The sequence below is a fragment of the Triticum dicoccoides genome, chromosome 7A (genome assembly GCF_002162155.2).
Source record: "Triticum dicoccoides isolate Atlit2015 ecotype Zavitan chromosome 7A, WEW_v2.0, whole genome shotgun sequence".
In the NCBI taxonomy this organism is placed as follows: Eukaryota; Viridiplantae; Streptophyta; class Magnoliopsida; order Poales; family Poaceae; genus Triticum; species Triticum dicoccoides.
This window is the reverse complement of record NC_041392.1, coordinates 235,805,132-235,819,323: the sequence shown is the minus strand read 5'-3', so window position 1 is coordinate 235,819,323 and position 14,192 is coordinate 235,805,132.

Here is a 14,192-nt window from a genome sequence, read left to right as displayed (position 1 = left end):
GGCCGAAGGGCGGTTGAATCAGATTTGGGGGGAATTTTTGGGTGTGGGGGGGAGGATTTTCGTGCGGTGGGCGGGGGGAGTTTGGCGCATGGTCGGTTTCTCCAAGTGTAGTCCCACGTGTCAGTGAAGAGGCAAGCCGAATGTAACGCCCTCGATGCGGCTATATCTCCCACGTGTCGAGGCACGACTTAGAGGCATAACTGCATTGAAAGCAATGTCGCAAGTTAGGCAATCTTCACAACATCCCATGTAATATAGATAATAAAAGGGGAAGTAACATAATTGGCTTACACCCGCCATGTCAATTAAAGTACATAAATAGCATTACATCATCCAAACACTCATGGCCCGACTACGGCGCCAAAATAAAAGAACAACCCAACATGCGACACGGTCCCGATTGCCCCAACTGGGCACCACTACTGATCATTAGGAAAAGAAACATAGTAACGGCGTTAGTCCTCGTCGAACTCCCACTTGAGCTCAAGTGCGTCATCTGGAACGGAATCATCAGGCCTTGCATCTGGTTTGGAAGTAAACTGTGAGCCACAGGGACTCAGCAATCTCGCACCCTCGCGATCAAGACTATTTAAGCTTATAGGTAAGGCAAGGTAATGTATGTGGAGCTGCAGCAAGCGACTACATATATGGTGGCTATCATGTTCGCAAAAGAGAGCGAGAAGAGAAGGCAAAGCGCGATCGAATAACTAGAGAACAACCTGCGCAAGCATTACTCCAACACCGTGTTCACTTCCCGTACTCCGCCGAGAAGAGACCATCACGGTAACTCACACAGTTAATTCATTTTAATTAAATTTAGGTTCAAGTTATCTACAACCGGACATTAACAAATTCCCATTTGCCCATAACCGCGGGCACGATTTTCGAAACTTCAAATCCCTACAGGGGAGTCCCAACTTAGCACATGACAAGCTCTCACGGTCAACGAAGGAATAGACCTCCTCCTGAGACATTCCGATCAGACTCGGTATCCCGGTTCTACAAGACACTTCGACAAGTTAAAACAAATCCAGCACCACCGCCCGAATGTGCCGACAAATCCCGATAGGAGCTGCACATATCTTGTTCTCAGGGCACACTCAGATGAGACATCCTATGAGTAAAACCAACCCTCAAGTTGCCCCGAGGTAGCCCCGCAGTCTACTCGGTCGGACTAACACTCAGAGGAGCACTGGCCCGGGGGGGTTAAATAAGATGACCCTCGGGCTCCGGAAACCCAAGGGAAAAGAGGCTAGGTGGAAAATGGTAAAACCAAGGTTGGGCATTGCTGGAAAAGCTTTATTCAAGGAGAACTATCAAGGGGTTCCCATTATAACCCAACCGCGTAAGAAACGCAAAATCTGGGAACATAACACCGATATGACGGAAACTAGGGCGGCAAGAGTGGAACAAAACACTAGGCGAGAGGCCGAGCCTTCCACCCTTTACCAAGTATATAGATGCATTAAGATAACAAGGCAATATAATGATATCCCAACAAGTAAATAATGTTCCAACAAGGAACGCACTCCAATCTTCACCTGCAACTAGCAACGCTATAAGAGGGGCTGAGCAAAGCGGTAACATAGCCAATCAACGGTTTGCTAGGACATGGTGGGTTAGAGATTTGACATGGCAATTTGGGAGGCATGATTAGAAAGTGGTAGGCATCGTAGCATAGGCATAGCAAAAGAGCGAACATCTAGCAAAGCAAAGATAGTAGTGATTTCGAGGGTATGATCATCTTGCGTGCAAAGTTGTCAGAGTTGACTGGATCCTCAAAAGCAAATCAACAGACTCCTCGTTAGAGAACTCGTCTCCCAGCTCTACCCAAACAATACAAACAAGCAACAAGTACACAATCAACCACGTGCAAAGCTCAAACAATATGATGCAAACATGGTATGCTATGCGGGATGCGATATGCGATGCATATGCAAGATTTGACAAGGAATGCATGAACCTGGCCTCAACTTGGAAATCCAAGTGTGCCACTGGAAAGGTGAGATGAAATCGCTTGAAAACGATATAAAGAATGCCGGAATCGGAGTTACGGTTTGGAAATGGCAAGCGATTCAAATATGGCACCGGTCTGCGATATACAGCAAATAGCCATCTAAATGCAACAAGATGAACATGCTACAGCACTCAAACATGACAACAAAATACATGGCAGGGATCCATTCATGGTGCTTAACAAAAGAGGAACACTGAGATACGGCCAATTCATCCATTAACAGGTTCAAACAAGCATGGAAAAAATGCATTTGGTAAACATATTTCAGACTTAGTGAAATTTACACTTGTCTAGAATTTCAGATCAGATAGCACTCTTTGGAGCATGAAAACTATATGCTATAAGACCTGAACATGGCAAAGTAAAGCATGGCATGGAGCTACTCAAATAGTTTAACAAAAGTCCCTTAGTGACCTTGAGTCAAAAGGGATCAGAAAATACATTTGCAAGCATGTGAATATGGCAAAAACATAAACGGATCACAGACTTAGTGAAAACTGGAGCATGCTGAAACAGATATCAAGTAGGCATGTTTATGAGCTCGATGCACTCACTACAGAGCATGTCATGACAATCTAAGCATACACCCATCAATAATACACATTATACAAGCTAGACATGGCGAGAACAATAACATAGCATGCGCGGATCAACTACAACATCCTTAGCAAAATTGATAACAATCTGCCCAGATTCACGAAATGACAAAAGTAGAGCTCGATTGACTCAAGCTAGGGTGCTCCATAATTGCAAACAAACTTATGGATGGATAGAGCACTACAAGATTAACAAAACATCCTTACTGAACATCCTCAAAAGAGGCACGGATCACTAGGAAACAACATGAACATATGGCATATTGAGATTAACAGGTCAAGGACTTAGTGGAAATGCTGAGTCCCTGAAATCAGCAATAACAAATGCACCACTTTGCAAGCTCGTGCTAGTCACCACATGAAAGCACAAGTGCTCCCTAGGTGGTTTTGATAATTGATGACAACATATCTCTTGTTGGACTAACATTTCTATCTAGCATGTTTCAGATAAGTTCAACAATGGAGTGGCATGGACTAAAGGTTGTGGGAACTCCTTCAAGATGCTAAGGACAAAGGATTGGCTAAAGCTTCAAGCTCGAGACTCTTCATTTTACATTTTAGTGATCCAAGATCACATTGAGTCCATAGGAAAAGCCAATACTATCAAGGAGGGATGAGGTGTTGCTTAATGAGCCTCTTGCTTCATGTGCTTAATGATATGCTCCAAAATCCTCAGCTACTTCCCCACTTCCACATATGACCTAAACCCAAAGCCAAACTCGGACCTACCGATTCTTTCTATCCAGCGCCACCGAGTTTCACTTGTCATAAGCCACTGCCAAACCCTAGCAATTCGGTTCTACCGATAGGGATCTCGGTCTCACCGAGATGGGATTGCAAACTCTCTGTTTCCCTTTCGTAAATTTTCGGTCTCACCGAAAGAGCGGATCGGTCCCACCGAGATTGCAATGTAAATTCAGTGTTTCCTTTTTGTAACTTTTCGGTCTCACCGAAAGAGCAAATCGGTCCCACCGAGTTTGCCTTACCAACTCTCTGGTTAGCTAATTACCAAAATCAGTCTCGCCGAGTTTGTGTAATCGGTCTCACCGAGATTACGTTATGCCCAAACCCTAACCATATCGGTCCTACCGAGTTGCATGTCAGTCCCACCGAAAATCTCTAACGGTCACTAGGTTTACCTTTTCAGTCGGACTGAGTTTGTTGATTCGGTCCCACCGAGATTGGAAAACTGTGTGTAACGGTTGGATTTTGTGTGGAGGCTATATATACCCGTCCACCTCCTCTTCATTCGTGGAGAGAGCCATCAGAACACATACACAATTCCAACTCATATGTTCTGAGAGAGAACCACCTACTCATATGTTGAGACCAAGATATTCCATTCCTACCATATGAATCTTGATCTCTAGCCTTCCCCAAGTTGCTTTCCACTCAAATCTTCTTTCCACCAGATCCAAATCCTATGAGAGAGAGTTGAGTGTTGGGGAGACTATCATTTGAAGCACAAGAGCAAGGAGTTCATTACCTACACACCATTTGTTACTTCTTGGAGAGTGGTGTCTCCTAGATTGGCTAGGTGTCACTTGGGAGCCTCCGACAAGATTGTGGAGTTGAACCAAGGAGTTTGTAAGGGCAAGGAGATCGCCTACTTCGTGAAGATCTACCGCTAGTGAGGCAAGTCCTTCGTGGGCGATGGCCATGGTGGGATAGACAAGGTTGCTTCTTCGTGGACCCTTCGTGGGTGGTTGCTTCTTCGTGGACCCTTCGTGGGTGGAGCCCTCCATGGACTCGCGCTACCATTACCCTTCGTGGGTGGAGCCCTTCGTGGACTCGCGCAACCATTACCCTTCGTGGGTTGAAGTCTCCATCAACGTGGATGTAGGATAGCACCACCTATCCGAACCACGGGAAAAACATCCGTGTCTCCAATTGCGTTTGAATTCTCCAAACCCTTCCCTTTACATTCTTGCAAGTTGCATGCTTTATTTTCCGCTGCCTATACACTCTTTGCATACTTGCTTGATATGTTTGTGAATGTTGAAATTATGCCTAAACTCCACTTAAACCGAAAAAGCTTAAAAATTGCAACTTTAGCATTAAATGTCTAATCACCCCCCCTCTAGACACATCTACTTCTAGATCCTACAAGTGGTATCAGAGCCTTGGTCTCCATTGCCTTGGTTTAATCACCATTGGAGGAAGATGGATGTGTCTACCTTAGGGAGTCTTAGACATAGAGTGCCTATTCTTGATGGAGAGTATTTTCATGAGTGGAAAAATGAGATGCTTGCAATTTTCAATCAATATCATTTGAACAAGTATATTGCTAGCCCTTGTGCACCTCATATTGATCCTTTGCATCCTACCCTAGATGAAGATATTGACATGATTCGCAATCTTAGAACTATTGAGCTCATCATTAGAGGATTGCCCAAAAATTTGATTGCTAGTTTGCCTACTCTTAATTGTGCCTATACTATATGGGAATTTCTTGAGGAACGATTTCCTGATCTTTCCTTGAAAACTTTGGATGAAATTCTCCATAAATCTATTGCCTTGAGTAAGATGAACTCTAGTGATCCTAGTTTTGGTAATTGTCTATTTGAACTTACCAATCTTAAGCATGCTAAAGGAGATGTTGGAATCATTAGTGATATCATATTCGAAGCTATAAGAATTCATAAAGGTGACCACTTTGATGATCATTTATCTAATGAATTACCCTCTCTAGGAAATGATGAGTCACAAGATCATGGTGAACATGGATACTATGATGATGATGATGATAGTGACTTTGATCTTGATGATGCAATGAGACATTTTGGTCTTATGGCAAATCTTCGGGGATATGAGTCAGGAGGAAAGGAATGGGTTCTTGATAGTGGATGTATTGATCATATGACCGGAGATGAAGAGATGTTCCGTGAGCTTGCTGAAAATGACGGCCCTCGAAAATATGTCACCTTTGGTGATAATTCAAAGGGTAAAGTGGTTGGCCTTGGTAAGGTGGCCATCTCACATGATAGTTCCATTCAAAGTGTCATGCTCATTGAATCTCTTAGCTACAACTTACTTTCAGTATCTAGACTTGCTGATTTCGGTTTGAATGTCCTATTTACTGAGGTAGATTGCCAAGTATTTTGTCAAGACAATCATAAAATGGTCTTTACCGGTATGCGTAGAGGTGATCTTTACATTGTCGATTTCTCTAAAAAGGCACAACCTAAAACTTGCTTTGTTGCTAAATCCTCAAAAGTTTGGTTGTGGCATAGATGACTAGGTCACGTTGGCATGAGAAACCTTGACAAGCTTATTAAAGGAAATCATATCCTTGGAGTTAACGATGTCATATTTGATAAGGATAGACTTTGCAGTGCTTGTCAAGCAGGTAAACAGGTTGGAGGAAGACATCCCGTGAAGAACATCATGACCACAAGGAGGCCACTCGAGCTACTTCATATGGATCTTTTTGGTCCCAACGCCTACAAGAGTCTCGGTGGAAATTATTTTGGTCTAGTTGTAGTTGATGATTTTTCAAGATTTACGTGGGTGTTCTTTCTTAATGACAAGTCGCAGGTCCAGAAGATCTTCAGAAACTTCGCTAGGAAGGCCCAAAATCAGTTTGATGTGAAGATCAAGAAGGTTCGGAGTGACAACGGAACGGAGTTCAAGAACGCAAATGTGGACACCTTTCTTGACGAAGAAGGGATTTCACACGAGTTCTCGGCTACGTACACACCTCAACAAAATGGAGTTGTTGAGAGGAAGAACCGGACGCTCATCGAAATGGCAAGAACGATGCTTGATGAATACAAGACGCCGAAGCACTTTTGGGCAGAAGCGGTTGAGACAGCTTGTCACGCAACAAATCGCTTATATCTTCACAAGCTACTCGGCAAGACGGCATACGGGCTTCTCACCGGTAACAAACCCCAAGTTGGATACTTTCGAGTATTCGGCTCAAAGTGCTACATTCTTGATAAGCATCGTCGTTCAAAGTTTGCTCCTAAATCTCATGAAGGTTTCCTACTTGGTTATGGCTCAAACTCTCACACTTACCGTGTCTACAACAATTTCACCCAAAAGGTTGAAGAGACGGTAGATGTGAAGTTTGATGAATCTAATGGCTCGCAAGTAGAGCAATTGCCAATTGATGTAGGAGACAAAGACCCTTTAGAAGCAATCCAAGACTTGTCCATTGGCAAAATTCGTCCAACAGAGGTGAAGGAGAGTACTTCGTCCGTCCAAGTGGAAACTTCTACTTCACGCCAAAGTGAACCAAGAATTGACACGGAAGCATCCACAAGTGGGACACACCAAGATGAAGAAAACGAGGAAATACATCAAGACGAACATCAACAACCTCCTTCTCCACCACGACAAGAGAACGACAACATCAATAATGAAGAAGACCAAGAAGAAGAACAATATGAAGAAGATGTTCGACAAAGACCCAAGCAAAAGCTCTCACGAGTTCGAGCAAGAATTGCCAAAGATCATCCCATCAAGCAAATCTTAAATGATATACAAACCGGGAGAATCACTCGCTCAAAGACTCGTTTAGCTAACTTTTGTGAAAACTATTCATTCATCTCTAGCATTGAACCTATGAAGGTTGAAGAAGCATTGGAAGATCCGGATTGGATAAACCCTATGCATGAAGAGCTGCACAACTTTGAGAGAAACCAAGTTTGGACATTAGTTGAGAAGCCCGACAACAACCACAACATCATTGGTACCAAATGGGTGTTTCGCAACAAGCAAGATGAAGATGGACAAGTGGTTCGCAACAAAGCATGTCTCGTCGCCCAAGGATACACACAAGTCGAAGGTATGGACTATGGTGAGACATATGCTCCCGTTGCTAGACTTGAGTCCATTCGCATCTTACTTGCCTATGCTAATCACCATAATATCACCTTGTACCAAATGGACATCAAAAGTGCTTTTCTAAATGGTGAAATAGAGGAGGAAGTTTATGTCAAACAACCTCCCGGTTTTATCAATCCTAAGAAACCAAATCATGTTTACAAACTTCACAAAGCTCTTTATGGTCTTAAACAAGCTCCTAGAGCATGGTATAAATGCTTGACCAAGTTCCTTACTACAAGTGGTTTTGAAATTGGTAAAATTGATTCTACTCTTTTTACTAAAAGGGTTAATGGAGAACTATTTGTATGCCAAATTTATGTTGATGATATCATATTTGGTTCAACTAACCCTCTCTTTAGTGAAAAGTTTGGAAAGCTAATGTCAGAGAAGTTTGAGATGTCTATGATGAGTGAACTCAAATTCTTTCTCGGTTTGCAAATCAAGCAAACTAAGGAAGGTACATTTGTCTCTCAAACAAAGTACACCAAGGACTTATTCAAGAAGTTCAATATGCAAGAAATCAAAGGTATGTCTACACCCATGCCTACTAGTGTACATAATGATTTGACCAAAGATGGTGAACCGGTTGATCAAAAGGTTTATCGCTCTATGATTGGTTCATTGTTATACCTATGTGCTTCACGTCCCGATATTATGCTAAGTGTGTGCATGTGTGCACGATATCAAGCTGCTCCTAAAGAATGTCATCTTAAGGCTGTGAAAAGGATAGTGAGATATTTAATCCATACACCAAATTTTGGCATTTGGTATCCTAAGAGGTCTTCTTTTGATCTTGTTGGCTATTCCGACTCGGATTATGCCGGAGATAAGGTTGATAGAAAGTCCACTTCGGGTACTTGTCAATTTCTTGGTAGATCTCTTGTGTCTTGGTCTTCCAAGAAACAAAACTCAGTATCCTTATCCACCGCCGAAGCGGAATACATTGCCGCTGGTTCATGTTGTGCTCAATTACTTTGGATGACCCAAACTCTTAAAGATTATGGGATCTATGTGAAACATGTTCCACTACTTTGTGACAATGAAAGTGCTATCAAAATTGGTCACAATCCTGTACAACATTCTCGAACTAAGCATATTGAAGTTCGTCATCATTTCATTCGAGATCATGTTGCTAAGGGTGACATTGATCTTAAGCATGTTCGCACCGATAAGCAATTAGCGGATATATTTACTAAACCTCTTGATGAGAAAGTGTTTTGCAGGTTGAGAGGAGAATTGAACATCATTGATGCTTCGAACTTGGAGTAGAAACTCCATTGGATGCATGCAAGACATGAGCTTATGACTAATCCATGATATATCTCTTATGATAACTATCTTATCTCTTGGATATATTTGCACCTTGCATGTTGTCTAACCCATGTAGGTGCTTGGTTGAATCTAATTCCATGAGATTGCGACTCACTCACATCTTGAGCAATCTCTACATCACCAAGACTCTACACAATGGTGGTTGAAGACAAGGAAGCACAAAACCATTCAAACATATCCTTTGACAAATTCTATGTTGAGCTTCATGATTGTCATTTTTGGATACACAAGTGCTCTTCCTTGCAAGAACTAACCCATGTAGGTAGATGAACTCAAACTCCAAGTGGTGCTCCCAACTCTTGATGAGCTACATCAACCTTGAGCACCCACACAAGTTCAACTACATGAGCAAGAACCACACCACCACCCAAGGTATGTTATTCCATCTTAGAGAAGCTTTACTCCAAGACATGAGTCAAAGCAACTCAACAAGATGTGAATACATCAAGATGCTTAAACGAAAAATTGTAACCCCATTTTGAGCTTAAATGATGAGTATGACCTATGATCAAGTGTTCTCACTTGACTCCTAAGTCAATATACTCTAACATAGGTGACTATGTCACCGCCAAACTCTAGATGAAGTTCTCTTGTGTTCTTTTTGTGTGTATCTCATGCATGTTTAGTTTCTTTCTCTTTTTCAAAAACAAAAAAAACTCCATCTAGATTTTTCAGTCTCTTCTCTTTTCTTTCTGTTTATGTTCTGCATTTTCTGCATTTAATTCCTTGCAAATCCTTCAGGTAATTCATTGCAAATCTTTGTGAGATCCTACATGTCTAGTGAGCTGAGGTGACAAGTGTTTTTCTCTGTGTGAACTCGGTTTCACCGACTTGTAATTTTCGGTCCAACTGAATCTTTTCGGTGCCACCGAAACATACCACTCGGTGCCACCGATTTCGCAACACGAAAAACAGTTTGCCACTTGTTCTATATTTCTTCTGATCCAGCTCTACTCAATGAATCTTGTCCTCTACAAGCATCACAGTTTTATCCATTGCTTTGTGCTGAGTCTCAAGGACCAAACCTATACGACGGATTCCAGAAAGCCCTTCTTGGAAATTGATGTTAAAGGGGGAGAGAGAGATCACATCAAAGCTTGTAGGAGAGAGAGATCACATCAAGGGAGAGAAAAAGTCTCAAGGACCAAACCTACAAGAGAGAAAGTATTAAGGGGGAGAGAGAGACTTCCAGGGGGAGAGAATACTCAAGGATCCCAGATGCTTGATGTTCAAGAGGAGAGATGTCACATGCCTTTTTGGGGGAAAGACATGTATTTGCATTAAGTTCTATCCATTTGTATCTTTCAGCTCTGATTTTCTGTTCCCTATCTTCTCCCAATATCCCATGTAAGATTCAGGGGGAGCAAGACACCTAAGGTAAAGAAATCAGTCAAATTCATTGCATATCTTTATTCTTGGGGACATGTTGAATCCAATGTGGTACCTTGTACTCACTCTCTACATGTCATCCCAGTCTTGGTATTCTTGTGGTTTCTTTTGTTTGCTCTGGCTAGTGGATGTACCTGTGTTATCTAACTTTGTTTGTGCAGGTTCATTCCATTCTAAGCCAACTCAAGACCACAAGGTAAGTATATGCATCAAAATCATGAGTATGAGGAGTTCTTGCTTATGTACATACTATTTGCAAGAAGGACTCATGAGCATGAAGGTATTTCCCTTGATAATCTTTTGCTCTGATGCATATGGCCAAGATACATGTAACGCATTGCCTACTCTGTCATGGTTATGCTCTCACATGCCTCTATATTTCATATTTACATGAGTGCATACATGTAGGGGGAGCCTATGCTTGTTACATGTCCTTCCAAAGCTTTACTTGCTGTTCTTTATATCTTTATCTAAAGCTTTGATGTATGTTGCCATCAATTACCAAAAAGGGGGAGATTGAAAGCACAAGTGCTCCCTAGGTGGTTTTGATAATTGATGACAACATATCTCTTGTTGGACTAACATTTCTATCTAGCATGTTTCAGATAAGTTCAACAATGGAGTGGCATGGACTAAAGGTTGTGGGAACTCCTTCAAGATGCTAAGGACAAAGGATTGGCTAAAGCTTCAAGCTCAAGACTCTTCATTTTACATTTTAGTGATCCAAGATCACATTGAGTCCATAGGAAAAGCCAATACTATCAAGGAGGGATGAGGTGTTGCTTAATGAGCCTCTTGCTTCATGTGCTTAATGATATGCTCCAAAATCCTCAGCTACTTTCCCACTTCCACATATGACCTAAACCCAAAGCCAAACTCGGACCTACCGATTCTTTCTATCCAGCGCCACCGAGTTTCACTTGTCATAAGCCACTGCCAAACCCTAGCAATTCGGTTCTACCGATAGGGATCTCGGTCTCACTGAGATGGGATTGCAAACTCTCTGTTTCCCTTTCGTAACTTTTAGGTCTCACCGAAAGAGCGGATCGGTCCCACCGAGATTGCAATGTAAATTCAGTGTTTCCTTTTTGTAACTTTTCGGTCTCACCAAAAGAGCAAATCGGTCCCACCGAGTTTGCCTGACCAACTCTCTGGTTAGCTAATTACCAAAATCAGTCTCACCGAGTTTGTGTAATCGGTCTCACCGAGATTACGTTATTCCCAAACCCTAACCATATCAGTCCTACCGAGTTGCATGTCAGTCCCACCGAAAATCTCTAACGGTCACTAGGTTTACCTTTTCGGTCCGACCGAGTTTGTTGATTCGGTCCCACCGAGATTGGAAAATTGTGTGTAACGGTTGGATTTTGTGTGGAGGCTATATATACCCGTCCACCTCCTCTTCATTCGTGGAGAGAGCCATCAGAACACATACACAATTCCAACTCATATGTTCTGAGAGAGAACCACCTACTCATGTGTTGAGACCAAGATATTCCATTCCTACCATATGAATCTTGATCTCTAGCCTTTCCCAAGTTGCTTTCCACTCAAATCTTCTTTCCACCAGATCCAAATCCTATGAGAGAGAGTTGAGTGTTGGGGAGACTATCATTTGAAGCACAAGAGCAAGGAGTTCATTACCTACACACCATTTGTTACTTCTTGGAGAGTGGTGTCTCCTAGATTGGCTAGGTGTCACTTGGGAGCCTCCGACAAGATTGTGGAGTTGAACCAAGGAGTTTGTAAGGGCAAGGAGATCGCCTACTTCGTGAAGATCTACCGTTAGTGAGGCAAGTCCTTCGTGGGCGATGGCCATGGTGGGATAGACAAGGTTGCTTCTTCGTGGACCCTTCGTGGGTGGTTGCTTCTTCGTGGACCCTTCGTGGGTGGAGCCCTCCGTGGACTCGTGCAACCATTACCCTTTGTGGGTGGAGCCCTCCGTGGACTCGCACAACCGTTACCCTTCGTGGGTTGAATTCTCCATCAACGTGGATGTAGGATAGCACCACCTATCTGAACCACGGGAAAAACATCCGTGTCTCCAATTGCGTTTGAATTCTCCAAACCCTTCCCTTTACATTCTTGCAAGTTGCATGCTTTATTTTTCGCTGCCTATACACTCTTTGCATACTTGCTTGATATGTATTGTGAATGTTGAAATTATGCCTAAACTCCACTTAAACCGAAAAAGCTTAAAAATTGCAACTTTAGCATTAAGTGTCTAATCACCCCCCTCTAGACACATCTACTTCTAGATCCTACACCACACACATCACAAAAATACATGGGTTGCACCTCTGGATAGATGGCAAAATATGTAACAAAACACATGTAGATCTCAGGGGCATATCACGCACACAAAAATCGTGGCAAAAATGACAAATATCTAATTGGAGCAGCAGATCTGACAATTATCTCAAATAGCACTCTTCTAACAGCATTTAGGGCATCAAGATGAACTCAAATGAAAATGATGCAATGAGATGAAATTATGTGCTCTCTGAGACGAACATTTTGATATGCTATATGCCCAAAACAGAGCTACGGATGCAAAGTTACGATGCGCTGAACAAGGGCAAAATAATTAGGGTTTCGGGCAAAAAGTCAACCCGATCCCGATCTAGATCTGGATGTGCACTCTAGCGGCGGCGCGTTCTACGAGGTCGCCACGGAGGGCTGGCGCCAGAGTCGGACTTGCCGGGCGTCGCGGTCGTCGAGGAGGGAGGAGGAGGCCGGAGCTCGTCGGAGCGTGCGGCGGCGCGGCCGCGACGTCGGTGCGGCGGGGGCGCGGCGGGGGCGGTGACCGGAGCTTGCCGGAGTCGCAGCCGGGGTCGCCGACGACGAGGAGGTGCGGCGGCCGGTGAAGGGGAGTGCGGCGGCATGAGGAGGCGCAGAGAGAAGGTGGCGGCGGCCGGCGTGCGGGCCGCGCGGGGGCCCGGCTCGAGCTCGCCCGGGCCGACGACGGGACAGGCGGCGGCGCCACGTGGCAGCCTGCCACTCGTGCAGGCGGCGGTGCGATTTCGTCCGCCCGGGGCGGACGTGTCCGGTGGCGGCGGAGACGATTTTTTTAGGGTTTGGACGGGGAAGATCCGGAATTTCGAGAGGGTGGCCTTTATATAGAGGTAGAGGGAGCTAGGAGTGTCCAAATGAGGTGCGGTTTTCGGCCACGCGATCATGATAGAACGCTCTAGATGATGGAGAGGGTTTAGGTGGGTTTTGGGCCAAAATGGAGGGGTGTTGGGCTGCAACACACACAAGGCCTTTTCGGTCCCTCGGTTAACCGTTGGAGCATCAAACGAAGTCCAAATGGTACGAAACTTGGCAGGCAGTCTACCGGTAGTAAACAAGGCCGCTTGGCAAGTCTCGATCTAATCCAGAAATGTTTAAACCCCACACACGAAATAAAGGTAGAAATGACCACCGGAGGAGAACGGAGCGCCGGAATGCAAAACGGACAACGGGGAAAATGCTCTAATGCATGAGATGAACACGTATGCAAATGCGATGCACATGATGACATGATAGGAGATGCATGACAACGACAACAACACATGGAGACAAAAACCTGAACCCAAGAAAATAAAATAACTTAACGCCGGAAACGGCAAGAGTTGGATTACATATTGGGTAAATCATATCCGGGGTGTTACAACACTCCACCACTACGAAAGGATCTCGTCCCGAGATCTAGGACTGAAAGAACGTCGGGTATTCAGAACGGAGGTGATCCTCGTGTTCCCAGGTAGCTTCACGGTCGGAATGGTGTGACCACTTGACTTTGAGGAATTTGATTGACTTGTTGCGAGTCTTGCGTTCAGTCTCTTCAAGAATAGCCACGGGGTGCTCACGATAAGAGAGATCTTCTTGGAGCCCAATGTCCTCGAAGTTGACGGTGCGGTCAGGAGTCTTGAAGCACTTGTGGAGCTGAGAGTCATGGAACACGTCATGCACATTCGCAAAGTTTGAAGGAAGCTCGAGTTGATAGGCGAGGTCGCCTCTCTTGCTGACGATCTTGAAAGGTC